This window comes from Myotis daubentonii, chromosome 16 (genome assembly GCF_963259705.1).
Source record: "Myotis daubentonii chromosome 16, mMyoDau2.1, whole genome shotgun sequence".
Taxonomy (NCBI): domain Eukaryota; kingdom Metazoa; phylum Chordata; class Mammalia; order Chiroptera; family Vespertilionidae; genus Myotis; species Myotis daubentonii.
The window spans coordinates 10623132-10638225 of NC_081855.1; positions in this window are offsets into that span (position 1 = coordinate 10623132).

Here is a 15094-nt window from a genome sequence, read left to right on the forward strand (position 1 = left end):
AAAAATTTTCCTTGGTTTCCACTCATTTTATGTTGCAGGAATAAGTTGTTTTATTGTTCGTCACTTTATTGTGCTTTGCAGATATTGTGTTTCTTACAAATTGAAGGTTTGTGGCAACCCTGTGTTAGCCTGTCTACTGACACCATTTTCCCAATACTGTTTGTTCACAGCATGTCTATGTCACATTTTGGAAATTCTGGCAATATTTCACACTTTTTCATTATTAGTATATTTGTTATGGTAATCTGTGATCAGTAATCTTTGATGTTTCTATTTAATTGTTTTAGGGGCATCATGAACTACACCCATATAAGATGGCAAACTTGTCCAGTTGGAGTCACTCAGTGGTTGAGCATGAACCAATGAACAAGGAGGTCACGGTTTGATTCCTTATCAGGGCACACACCTAGGTTGCAGGCTCAATCCCCAGTAGGGGGTGTGTAGGAGGTGGCCAATCAATGATTCTCTCTCATCATTGATGTCTCTGTCTCTCTCTCCCTCTCCCTTCCTCTCTGAAATCAATAAAAATATGTTTTTAAAAAATGATGGGAAACAATCAATAAATGTCTGTGTGCTGACTGATTTACTGACCAGCCATTCACCCGTCTCTCTCTACTCAGGCCTCCTTATTCTCTGAGACACAACAACATTGAAATTAAGCCAAGTAATAACTTTAAAATGGCCTCAATGTGTTCAAGTGAAAGGAAGAGTATAATGCCTCTCACTTTAAATCAGAAGCTAGAAATGATTGAGCTTAGTGAGGAATGCATGTCAAAAGCCAAGACAGGCCAAAAGCTAGGCCTCTCGCACCAGTTAACCAAGTTAAGAATGCAAGGGAAAAGGTTTTAAAGAAAATTGTAAGTGCTTTCTCAGTGAACACGTGGATGATGAGAAAGCAAAACAGCCTTATTGCTGATGTGAAGAAAGTTTTAGTGGTTTGGATAGAACATCAAAGCAGCCACAGCATTCCTTTAAGTCAAAGCCTAATCTAGAGGAAGGCCCTAACTCACTTCAACCCTATGGAGGCTGAGAGTGGTGAGAAGAAAAGTCAGAAGCTAACAGAGGGTGAGCATGAGGTTTTAGGAAAGAGGCCGTCTCCGTAACCCTTACGTGCAAGGTGAAGCAGCAAGTGCTAATGTGGAAGCTGCAGCAAGTTATGCACAAGATCTAGCTAAGATCGTTAATGAAGGTGGCTACACTAAACAACAGGCTTTTCAATGTAGATGAAAGTGTCTTATATCGGAAGAAGATACCATGCAGGACTTTCATAGTTAGAGGGGAGAAGTCAATGCCTGGATTCAAAATTTAAAAGGACACGTTGACTCTCTGATTAGGGGCTAAGGAAGCTCGTGCCTTTAAGGTGAAGCCAGTGATCATTTATAATCCTGAAAATCTTTAGGCCCTCAAAAATTATGCTAATCTACTCTGCCTGTGCTCCATAAATAAAAATGCCCAGATGACCACACATCTGTTTACAACATGGTTTGCTGACTATTTTATGCCCACGGTTAAGATGGACTGTTTAGAAAAAAAGATTCCTTTCAAAATATTACTGCTCATTGACAATGCACCTTGTTACCCAAGAGATCTGATGAAGACAGTTCTGATAAAGATGTACAACCAGATTCATGTTGCTCTCATGCCTGGTAACACAACATCCATAGGTCAAGGAGTAATTTTGAATATCAAGTCTTATTATTAAAGAAATAGATTGTGTAAGGCTAGAGCTGCTACAGAGAGTGATTCATCTGGTGGGGATGGTCAAATACATTTAAAACCTTTTAGGAAGGATTCAGCATTCCATTAAGAACTTTCAGGAACATGGGAAGAGATCAAAATATCAACATTGACAGGAGTTTGGAAGAAGTTGATTCCAACCTTCACATATGACTTGAGGGGATTCAAGACTTCACTGTAGGACAGCCGTGGGCAAACTACGGCCCGCAGGCCGGATCCGGCCCGTTTGAAATGAATAAAACTATTGAAAAAAAAAGACCATACCCTTTTATGTAATGATGTTTAATTTGAATTTATATTAGTTCACACAAACACTCCATCCATGCTTTTGTCCCGGCCCTCCGGTCCAGTTTAAGAACCCATTGTGGCCCTCGAGTCAAAAAGTTTGCCCACCCCTGCTGTAGGAGGTAACTGCAGATGTGGTGGAAATAACACGAGAATGAGAATTTACAGGTAGAGCTTGAAATGTGACTGAATCGCTGCAATTTCATGATGAAACTTTAACCCGAGGAGTTGCTTCTTATGGATGAACAAAAGTGGCTTCCTGAGATGGAATCTCCTCTTGGTGAAGAGGCTGTGGAGATTGTTGAAATGGCAACACAGCACTTCGAATATTACATACGCTTCATTGAAAAGCGGTGGCAGGGTTTGAGAGGACTGACTCCAGTTTTGGAAGAGGTTCTACTGTGGTTAAAGTGCTACTGAATCAAATTGCGTGCGACAGAGAAATCATTTGTAAAAGGAAGAGTCAAGTGATGTGGCAAACTTCATTGTTGACTTACTTTAAGGAAGTGCCTTCAGTAACCACCATGCTGGTCAGTCAGCAGCCATCATCACTGAGCAAAAACTTCCACCAGCAAAAAGATTACACCTCCCTTCAGATCATATGATAACATTTTTTACCAGTAACTTACCTATGTTCTTCAGGGAAGGTTCTAATCTGGGCCTCAGTTTACTCATCTGCAAACTGAGGGGATTTGAGCTAGAACCAGATGCCCATCACAGCTCTGGGACTCTCTCCACAGCTCTGCTGCCTGGGTGAGGAATAGCAGGAGGCACACATCTTGGCATGAGGATACCCTCTCTTATATGTCACCTACTGCCAACACCTCTGGTATCTCAGGCACCAAAGGAACAGCAGTCACTTTCTTCTGAAGGAAGGAGATGACATATACCAGTATCGCCCTGTCTCTGGAGCATTAATTCAATACTAATATCCACACTCAACTAAACCAGGCTCCATTGAGGAAATAAGGATACAAAAGAGGCAATGTCAAAAGAATTGACAGAATCCAAATTCTCACACCACAGAGAGCGGCCGGCTGGGAAGTTAAGGGAGGACAAGGCATATAACTGTATACTGGTGATGTGGCTGTCCCTTTGATAAGGTAATGAGCAGGTTTTCAAACTGTGACTTAGGAAGGTAAAGGGTAATAAAGTTTGAGAGATTTCTCTGAATTTTATAAAATCTTGTGTGTGAATAAGACAGAGAACATCTAAGAAGGATGCAAGTACAGCCCTTCCTTGGGTACACAGTGAAAATAGCATGGCAAGTCAAGAAGCTTGGAGATTGCGTTGTCTGAATAATATGTGAACATAGGGCCCAGGTGTGATGCAGTTACTGAGCTGGGACAAGTGGCTCCCATCTTCCAGTCCCAGAGGTCCTCCATAGGAAAGTCTTGCCCCTCTTACTTTCTAGGTCATCTCTCTGTCAACCACCTTCCCAGAGCACCTTCCTCTCTTCCAGTCACAATCAGAACAAGTGCCTCTGATCTCTCCCTCAGGAATTGCAGGCCATTTGAACTACTGAATTTTGGTTTTGATTCTGGAAGCCAGATATATCTATATCTATATCTATCTATATCTATATCTATATCTATATCTATATCTATATCTATATCTATATATCTCTATATATCTATATCTATACCTATATCTATATCTATATAGATATATATATCTATATATCTATATATCTATATCTATATCTATATCTATATCTATCTATAATATCTCTATCTCTATCTCTATCTCTATCTCTATATCTATATCTATATCTATATCTATATCTATATCTATCTATATCTCTATATATAAAGTATACTGAAGTTGCTAAAAGTTAAATTTTTATTAAGTATTAGGTAAAAAGAAAACAGAAAATTATCTCCAGTTCTTCACTCCTTCTCTAGTCTTCACTTGTCATCTCAATCTAATCACCCATGCTATTTAGACTCAGTATTTGTCCTTCACTCCTTCCCCAGTACCTGGGCTTTCTGTAGCCTGAGGAGAGGACCGTTGGCTCTGTTGGAGTAGTGTCTGGGCATCACCTACAGCAAGGATCCCTGCAATGGAGGTCTGTCCTAGGAAGGTGGTTAACAGAGGGGGGAGGGGTGGAGAAGAGTTTTCTATGGAGGACCTCTGGAGTTGAAAGGACTGGATAAACTCAGACATACATGATTTCTAAGGGAACACGGAGCTCGGGATAATAAGCTTAAGAACACAGGTTCATTTGAGTCACTCCTTCCCTTAAAAGGCTGACCAGGTGGAATCAGCCTAAGTGCCCATCAGCAGATGAGTGGATTAAAAAACTGTGGTACATCTACACAATGGAATACTATGCTGCTATGAAAAGGAAGGAACTGCTACCATTTGCAACAGCATGGATGGAGCTGGAGAGCATTATGTGAAGTGAAATAAGTCAATCAGAGAAAGATAAATATCACATGAACTCATTCATTTATGAATTATAATGATCAACATAAACCAATGAACAAAAACAGATCCAGAGACAGAGAAGCATTGACCAGATGCTCAAACCTCAGAGGGAAGGTAGGGGAGGGTGGGGGTAAGAGGGAGAGATCAACCAAAGGACTTGTATGTATGCATATAAGCATAACCAATGGGCGCAGACAACAGGGGGCGAGGGTGAGGGCAGGATTGGGGGGGAGCTAGGGACAATGGGGGGATAAGGACACATTTGTAATATCTTAATCAATAAAGGGGGGAAAAAACCTTAAAATAAAAGGCTGACCAGGATTTGGATTAATGAGAGAACATGTTAAGCCAACCCTGCTACCATAGAAAGAGTTGATTTAGTGAAACAGGCCTGAAGGGCAAGGCCAGTAAATCATTCGACACAGGCATAACAACTACCTTGGTCATCCTCCACCTTTACTAACTTGAAATTGACAATGGTTGTATATCTTTTGATCTTCCAGAAAGGTCTAGTAGTAAAAAAAGTCTTAGGTTGTAGTTCTGGTACTGAAGGTGAGATTAATCACTTCCCCACAGTGATAGCATTTCTCTATTTGTAAAGCACAGTTGTTTCCCAGGATTAAATTTTTCTGACAAAAGGTAGTCCTAGTTCAAGGGTTCCAAATGGAGAGAAAAATTGCAAACTCAGCTTTTCCACATACTAGTGCACTTGCTCTCATGGGATCCTCCGCTTCCCATGGCCATAAGGCTGTTGTACTAGCCATGCTGGCCTGTCCCTTTCCTTGTTCCTGCTCCCAGAGGGACCCAGCTTTGTAGGGTGGAGAAAGTTTCGACCTCACTGCTACCATCTCAGTAAGATTTTATGAGTGTACAAGCAGAGAAAATCAAGTTTTCAGGTGACTCACAAAATTTAACATCTATTATAGTATTTCCTGGGGAAATACTTTCATTCTCTTAAGAATTCAGTCTCTCACTAAACCCTAAAACAATTTATTTCACACTGAATGGTTCCACTTTTCCGGGAAGATGTCTGACAGTAACTCCCCCATGAGCTAAATCTAGTGCAGTGATGGCGAACCTTTTGAGATTGGCGTGTCAGCATTTTGAAAAACCCTAACTTAACTCTGGTGCCGTGTCACATATAGAAATATTTTGATATTTGCAACCATAGTAAAACATAGACTTATATTTTTGATATTTATTTTATATATTTAAATGCCATTTAACAAAGAAAAATCAACCAAAAAAATGAGTTCGCATGTCACCTCTGACACGCATGTCAGAGGTTCGCCATCACTGATCTAAGATCTGTGATAGTCATTATTAAGAATGTTCTTGAACTTACTTATGGATGTTAGATATGGAGGATTTCTTGGAAAATAGCACAAAAAGAGAAAGCCCAGTTAATTGGAAGTAAGTATGTCCAGCTCCACTGCTAGGCATGCTGGGTGATTCTGAGCTAGCCAATTCAGCTCGTAGGGACTCGGTTTATACATTTGTAAAACGAGAGTGTTGAACTAAAATGCCTCGTGAGATTCCCCAGCGCTAGCATTCAATGCTTCTATGTTTTCAGTATTTGTTGATGTTTTAAATAATATTACTTCATTCCCAGAGGCCCCTGATCTGCCATACCTCTCTCCAGATTCCTCCACAGATAAATAGTTCCATGTGGAATTCGTTTAGATTTATTATTATTATTTTAATAGCTACCATATATCCAGTGCTTACTATGTGCAGAATATATATTATCTGACATAATCCATATGTAACCCCAGTGCTAGGCTTACCTTCCCCATATTTTAGGAGAAGGGAGTTTTTGTAAAACTGTTTCTTGCACCTACTGGCAGCTGCTTCCCTGGGTTGCACACTCCTCAGCGATTCTCAGCCCCTTCACGGACCACACTCACTGTGCAGCCAGCGTTACCTAAACCTCGGATTCTGACCCTCCTCGATCTGACGCTCTGCTTCTGCTGCGCTGGCGTCAGGGGCCTGGGAAATGTGGAGTGCCCGTCTCCCTTTACTCTTGTATCTCTCATGCCTCCAACCCCACAGCACAAGTCTTTGTTTATAACAGATATTACGATAGAGGTGGGGATAACTGTTCCTATTCTACAGAGGAAACAAGGGCTCCAGACTGGAAGTGAAATACGTCTGTGCTCAGAGCCCACAATAAAAGACGATAAATGGAAGACAGCTGGGTAACTGGACGGATGGATAAAGAAGTGGGGCTCTTCCCCAGGCCCTTCAGGAGCAGCCCCGTTCAGACTCTTGTTCTGTCTCCAGGGCCCCCTCCCTTTCCTGTGAGAGGTGCCTTCCTTATTCCTATTTAAAGTCCCCACTTGTCTTTCAGGAAACCACACCTGCCTTCCACGAGGGCTGATCTCAGCTTTGATTTCATCATCGGCCTCCTCCAGGGCAAACCATAGACCACACGAAAGTACAGCAATATATTTCCCCCAAACCTGAGTGACTAAGTTGAGAATGACATCACAGGTTGTTTCATCAAAGCAGTTCATCCTGAGCCTCCAAAATATATTAGATCAGTTCAGGGTGAGTGTTGGCCTTTCAAGTCCAATCCTGTTCAAAGTCCCTTCTCTCATGTACGATTTCCTAACTCTAAGACCAAGGATTTGCACACATCTCCCAACACAAGCGAGCGATATATTTTATAGGACATGTGGTCTAAATGGAAAACATGAAGCACTCTTTTCCTAAATGCAGAATAGACTACACAGAGCCCTTGGCCTACAAGAAGTGATGCTTTACACGATGTACACGCAGCAGTATCTGCTCTCCTTTGTCTTCCAGTCACACCCACAAGAGATGGGTGTGTACACATTGTGGCTATTTTCTGCTTCTTAAAGCCACAAAGCCACCTATATCAAGGTGTCGCCCGCAGGAAACAAATACCATGGAAAAGCTCAGGTTGATCTTTAAGGTATAAGCCTTTAGAGTTGCCATTATTGGTCTGGTCTTAGGGAACCGAAGCTTGGAGAATCCATAGGACATGGCAAAATGACACATACAACGAGTATGTGTGATTCTACCAAGGCCAGTGAAGTGTTGGAGCCCATGTGCTACAATAAAATGGAGAAGTCATGTTGTTTTCGTGGTGTCTTTTTACTTCAAGAACGGAGAAAAAAGTTTTGTTCCCCTTTCTCTTTTTCCGGTGCCTCATTTTCTGCGAGATGCTCATTCCTTTCTTTGGCATTCACTGTCTTTTCTCACCTCCTGTTTTATTCAGTCCTTGCTTACTGCGACTTTACTGGATAACAATGTTGACTACACGTGTGTTTGTCTCCTCCAGAATCAGTTAAAATGAAAACTCACCTTCTATTCAAAACATATTAGGAATTAACCATCAAATAGAGGATGCTTTGTACAAAGGACATGCTACATCCTTCAAATTACATCTGCCCTTGCTGCCTTTAGTGAGAAATCACTTTATGGAGGATTCACTGATTTGATTTATTTCAGTGTTTTCAATGAGAAAGGTATGTGGACTCAAACTAGGGAAATTCTTGCATATTGATTTCTGTATTAGAATATTTTTTTACATAGAGTAAAATGTTTTGATTTTAAGAGCATGGTTCAATGAATTTTGACAAATATTTATGCCCATCTGGCACGATCAAAAGATGGTGTTATTTGGTTTTCCCATAAAGATCTTTTATGCCACTTCCCAGTCAATATCCTTCTCCAGAAGGAAACTATTTTCCAATTTCTAGAATCAGAGATTATTTTACCTGTCCCTGAGCTTCAGAAAAATGGAATCATAGAAAATGTACTCATTTGTATCTGGCTTTATCAACTCCATATAGTATTTTGAGATTCATTTTTACATTTTGCTTACTGCAATAATATAAAATATCCTATTATTTTCTTTGAAATGCTTTATAGTTTTAGCACTTACATTTAGGTATATGATTTATTTTGAATTAATTTTTTACATGGTATAAAGAAGGAGTGAGGATTAATTTTCCCATAAATATATTCACTTATGTTAGCACTGCTTATTGAAAAGACTTTTCCCCCCATTGAGTTTTATTGGCATCCTTTTAATAAAGTAATTGACTCCGTAAGTGTGCAACTATGGCTAGTTACACAGGTTCCCCCCACTATCCGAAAGAATGTTCCTAGGAAACTTTTCAGAAGCTAAATTGGTGTAAAGCAGAGTATCCCCTGCTTTCTGGAAGGCTGCATTATTACGCCACTTCACTTTTCCAAAACACCTACATTAGTACATCTGTCTGCTGATCAAAAGAAATCAGAAGATGATTTTTGCTTTTGTGAAAAAAGCCATTACTGTTCTCATGCAGGCCTTTTATAAAAGCAAAGTGGTGTAATGCAAACTTTCGGAGCGCAGGGAATACTTGTCCGTGTCTCATATCCTGCAGATTTATAGTGGGTATGGAAGTCAGACCGGAAATCCTCTAACTGTATTCTTGCTCCAGGATGCTTTGCCCATTCTAGGCACTTACATTTCTTTTTTTTTTTAACTTTATTTTTATTGCTAACACTATTACAAATGTCCCCATCCCCCCCTTTTCCCCTTTGCCCACCTCCACACCTCAACCCAGTTCCCTCCTCAATCTCCTTCCCTCTGGCCATCACCACACTGCCTTTGGATCTATGGGCTATGCATAAATGTTCTTTGGCTAATCTCATCATCCTCTCTCATCCGGTCCTCTCTACCTCCACTCCTCTGACAGCTGTCAGTCAGTCCCATGCATTCATACCTCTGTTTCTATTTTGCTCATCAGTTTATTTTGTTCATTAGGTTCCACATATAAGTGAGGTCATATGGTATTTGTCTTCCTGTGGCTGGGTTATTTCACTTAGCATAACAATCTCTAGGTCCATTCATACTGTTGCAAAAGGTAAGAGTCCCTTCTCATTTATGGCCATGTAGTATTCCATTGTATAAATATACCACAGGTTTTGTATCCACTCATCTACTGATGGGCATATGGGCTGTTTCCAGATATTGGCTAATGTAAATAATGCTGCTATGAATGTAGGGTGCATGTATTCCTTATAATTGATATTTTAGGATTCTTAGGATATATTCCCAGAAGTGGGATTGCTGGGTCAAAAGCAGTTCCATTTTTAATTTTTTGAGAAAACTCCATACTGTTTTCCACAGTGGCTGCACCTATAGTGCACTAGGATCCCCTTTTCTCCACATCCTCACCAGTACTTGTTGTTTGTTAATTTATTGATGGTAGCTATTCTGGTAGGTGCGAGGTTATATCATATTGCAGTTTTAATTTTCATCTCTCTGGATTAGTGACACTGAGTATTTTTCATATGTCTATTGGTCATCTGTATGCCCTCTTTGGAGAAGTATCTATTCAGGTCCTTTGTCCATTTTTTTTTTAATTATTGGATTGTTTTCCTGGTGTTGAGTTGCATAAATTCTTTATATTTTTTGAAAATAATCCTTTATCATATATATCATATTTTCCCATACAGTGGGTTCCATTTTCATTTTGTTGATGGTTTCTTCTGTCTCTGCTGAAGCTTTTTATTTTAATGTAGTCCTATTTGTTTACTTTTTCCTGTTTCTCTTACCCTAGGAGAAGTATCCACAAACATATTGCTACAGAGATGTCTGAAACTTTGCTGCCTATGGTTTCTTTTAGGATTTTTATGATTTCACAACTTACATTTAAGTGTTTTATCCATTTTGAGTTTATTCTTATGTATGGAGTATGTTGGTGGCCTAGTTTCTTTTTTTGCATGTTCCTGTCCTATTTCCCCAACACCACCTATTAAAGAGACTGTCCTTACTCCATTATATGCCCTTACCTCCTGTGTCAAATATTAATTGACCATAAAGACATGGGTTTATTTGTGGGTTCTCTGTTCTGTTCCATTGATCAATATGCCAGTACCAGGTTGCTCTGATTACAATGGCCTTGTAGTATAGTTTGATAATAGGTAATATGATACCTCTAACTTTGTTCTTCTTTCTCAAGATTGCTGAGGCAGTTTGGGGTCTTTTGCGTTCCATATAAATTTTTAGACTATTTGTTCTAGATCTGTGAAATATGCCATTTCAAACATGGTATTTTAATAGGAATTGCATTGAACCTATGGATTGCTTTGAGTAGTATGGACATTTTAATGATGTTAATTATTCCAATCCATGAACATAGTATATGCTCCTACTTATTTGTATCTTTCTCAAATTCTTCCTTCAATGTTCTATAGTTTTCCAAGTACGGGTCATTTACCTCCTTAGCTAAGTTTGTTTCTAGGTACCTCTCTTTTTGTTGTTGCAATAGTAAATGGGATTGTTTTATTAGTTTCTCTTTATGACAGTTCAATTATTGGTGTATAAAAATGCCACCATTTCATTGTGCCTTCCATTTTCTCATTGTCTTATACTTCCTGCACAATATTGGGCAGGGTAATAAGAGCAGAGATACTTACCTTGTTCTTGATAGTTCAATATTTTACATTAAGTGTAGTGTACATAACACTTTAATAGATTGATAAAGTCTGATTTTATTTCTAGTTTTCAGAGAGGTTTTTTTTTTATCATAAATGGGTATGACTTATATCCACTATTCAGATAATCACCTAATTTATCTCCTTTATTCTATTAATAGGTTAACCACATTGGATTTCTGTGACAATCAAACAAGATAATACATTTAATCCTGAAGACTTTAGATAATGGCCTGGCACTTAAGTACTTTTGAAGTATGTTGATTAACTTTTGAATGTTGAGCCAACCATGAATTCCAGACTTTCTCAATACTATTTCTTCCCTCAGACTCAGACAACAGTAGGGTGAAAGCTAGAGAGAAGAGGGGGTGGAAAGCCAGAGAGAAAAGGGAGGAAAATAGGGACATATATAAGTAATACTGTCCAAGTAAATAAATAAATAAGGCTAAAAAACTGTATATTGAAAGCACTATATTCAAATTATTTAAAGACTATAAATTTGAATTTTTTAAATATATTTTATTGATTTTTACAGAGAGGAAGGGAGAGGTATAGAGAGTTAGAAACATCGATGAGAGAGAAACATCTATCAGCTGCCTTCTGCACACCTGCCACTGAGGATGTGCCCACAACCAAGGTACATGCCCATGACCGGAATCAAACCTGGGACCCTTCAGTCCGCAGGCTGATGATCTATCCACTGAGCCAAACTGGTTAGGGCTAAAGAGTGTAAATTTGTATTCAATAAAAATTAATGCCAAAGATAAATAAATAAAAATAAAAATATGCTGGGGATTTGATTTGGAGCCTTAGTATGTCAATGGGTTTTCTTGAAAAACTAAAACAGAAAAAAAAATACTGTTTCTATATCTATTGTATTGGGATGATCACATAATTTATCTCCTTTATTCTATTAATATGGTGAATTATGTTTATCTTTAGAATGTTGAGCCAGTCATCCCTTCCAGAGATAAGCACCATTGATTAATGATAGATCTTGTTTATATATATTGTTCTATTTTATTTTGTTTTTAAATATGTTTTTATTAACTTAAGAGAGAGAGGAAGGGAGAGAGTAAAACATCATTGGGCTGCCTCCTGCCTGCACCCCAACCAGGGATCAAGCTACCAACCCTGGCATGTGCCCTGAACAGGAATCAAACCAGTGACCTTTTGGTGCATGGGATGAAGCTCAATCAAGTGGGCCACACTAGCTAGGGCTGTTGTTCTATTTTATTTACTCTAATAATTTTAGTTACATATTTTTTTCATAAATAGTTAAAAATTACACCCTTAAGTTATCAGAGTTTTGCTTAAAAATATTTAATTGTTTCACAAAAAAATTCAGATATTTATGACAATATATTTTGAATTACTACCTTCATCCCATTTTGGTCTTGTCATCATATAGTTTACTTTTACATATTTTATGTAACTATGTACTTTTGTTATCATTTTTACTGTAAATCACCAATTGCTTTAAGAAGATTTAATAATTTATGTGTAGCAAAGAAAATAATAATTTTTAAAATAGTTTTTTTTATTCTTTGTAATATTTGTTCTTTCTTATATAACTACATTTCTGGCCTAATTATCCTTAAGCCTATAGAAATTATTATTATTATTATTATTATTATTATTATTATTATTACCATTATTATTATTATTTTATAGAACAGTTTTGCTGGAGATTCTGTTAGCTTTTGTCTTTCTGAAAATTTCCTTATGCCCTCATTTATTTTTGAAGAATTTTTGGTTATGACAGCTGACTGTTCATTTTTTTCAGCACTTTAAAAATGTCATTCTGTTGTATTCTGGTTTCCATTGTTTCTAATGAGAAGTCAAATAACATTCCTATCATGGTTTCCTTGTATGTGAAATTTCTGTCTTTTTTTTTTCTAACTCTGGCTACCCTTTTAAGTTAATCTTATCTTTGTTTTTCCACAGTATAACTATAAAGTGGTAAGATATGATCTTCATATTTTCTTGGAGATCTCTAAGCCTTTTGGAAGTTTTCTATCATTTTTTTTTAAATTTAATAGGAGACATTGGTTCACAAAACCATACAGGTTTCAAGTGTAAAACTAAACAAAACATCATCTGCACATTGAATCATGTGCCTGTTTTCTGTAGTTTCATTATCCTAATTACATATTGGTAGATTCTGTTTACTGATTTCTAATTAAGAATTTATCTCTCTATGCTCATAAAATATATTATTCTGTAATTTTCTTTTTCACCATTGCTTTTTTCTTGTATTAATGTCAGGGTTATTCTGGCCAAAAAACAAAAACAAAAACAAACGAACAAAAAAAGCAAGATGAGAAGTATGCTTTTCTCCTTTATCATCTGAAAGAATTTATATAACATAGTAATTATTTCTTCCTTTAGGAAGAATTTGCAATGATGCTATCAGGACCTAATGTTCTTTGTAGAAGAGATTTTAATTTCTCTAAATTTATTTAAAAGAGACAGAGTGTTTAATTTACTATTTCTTCTTGTATTTATTTATTTTATTTATTTTTTTATTATTTTTTTTTGCTCATACATTTATTTATTTTTATTGCTTAAAGTATTACAAAGGGTATTACATATGTGTCCATTGTATCCCCCCGCCCTAGACAGTCCCCTAGCCTCCCCTATCCCCCAGTGTCTTATGTCCATTGGTTATGCTTATATGCATGCATATAAGTCCTTTAGTTGATCTCGTACCCCCCTACCTCCTGCCCCCCAACCATCCCTGGCCTTCCCACTGCAATTTGACAATCTGTTTGAGGCAGCTCTGCCTCTGTATCTATTATTGTTCAAAAGTTTATAATGGTCTCTATTATCCATGAATGAGTGAGATCATGTGGTATTTTTCCTTCATTGACTGGCTTATTTCACTTAGCATAATGCTCTCCAGTTCCATCCATGCTGTTGCAAATGGTAAGAGTTCCTTCCTTTTTAGAGCAGCATAGTATTCCATCGTGTAGATGTACCACAGTTTTCTAATCCATTCATCTACTGATGGGCACTTAGGCTGTTTCCAGATCTTAGCTATGGTGAATTGTGCTGCTATGAACATAGGGGTGCATATATCCTTTCTGATTGGTGTTTCTGGTTTCTTGGGATATATTCCTAGAAGTGGGATCACAGGGTCAAATGGGAGTTCCATTTTCAGTTTTTTAAGGAAACTCCATACTGTCTTCCATAGTGGCTGCACCAGTCTGCATTCCCACCAGCAGTGCACAAGTGTTCCTTTTTCTCCACATCCATTTTCTCCAAGTTATCAGGTATTATTCGCATAATGTTTTTCATAATACTATTTCTCTTTTTAATTGATTTTGGCTCTTTACTTTATATTTCTATTGTTTTCTTTAATTTTCTCTTTTTTTAATTAATTGAGTTTGTACCTTAGACAATTGATTCTAAACTTGTTTTTCCTCTCTTAAATATGCCTTTAGACTTGTAAGTTTACTGCTAGGTACTGCATCACACAAATTTTGATATTTTGTGCTCTTCTTATCAAAATATTTTCTAATTTATCTTTTGATTTCTCTTTTGATTCATAAGTCATATATACTTAGGTCATTTCATTTACAGCTATAGTTTTGATTGTTTTTTATTATAATTCTTTTTTTGTTCTGAGAACATACTCAGTAAGATTTTAATACTTTAAATGTGTTAGAAGTTATTTATAACCAGTTCCAATGTATAGTCTGAGTACACTTGAAAAGAATTTATATATATATATGGATTTTTGATGTGCGGAGGAGGTTGGTGCCCCTAACTCCTGTGTTGTTCAAGGAATAACTCTATATACTGAAAATATGGGTAATAGCAGTTTATAAATATCACTGAGGTCAAGTTGGTTAATAATGCTATCCAACTTTTCTGTATTCTTACTGTTGCTCTTATATCTATTACTGAGAAAAAAATGTCAAAACCTATTATGGTTAGGGATCTGTTTGTTTACTTTTTCTGTTATATCATTTTGGATTCATATATTTTGAATGTTTGTTAGTCAGAGCATGGAAATTTGTTATGTTCCCCTAATGAAATGTTTCTTTTATCAATGTGAAATATCTTCAATTATATGTTTCATTGCCCCTTCTTTTTTATATTAATACAGCTACTTTTCCTGTGTCTTTATATTTAAATTTTGTCCTTTGCAAAGACCATATCGCTTATTCTTTTTTTTTGT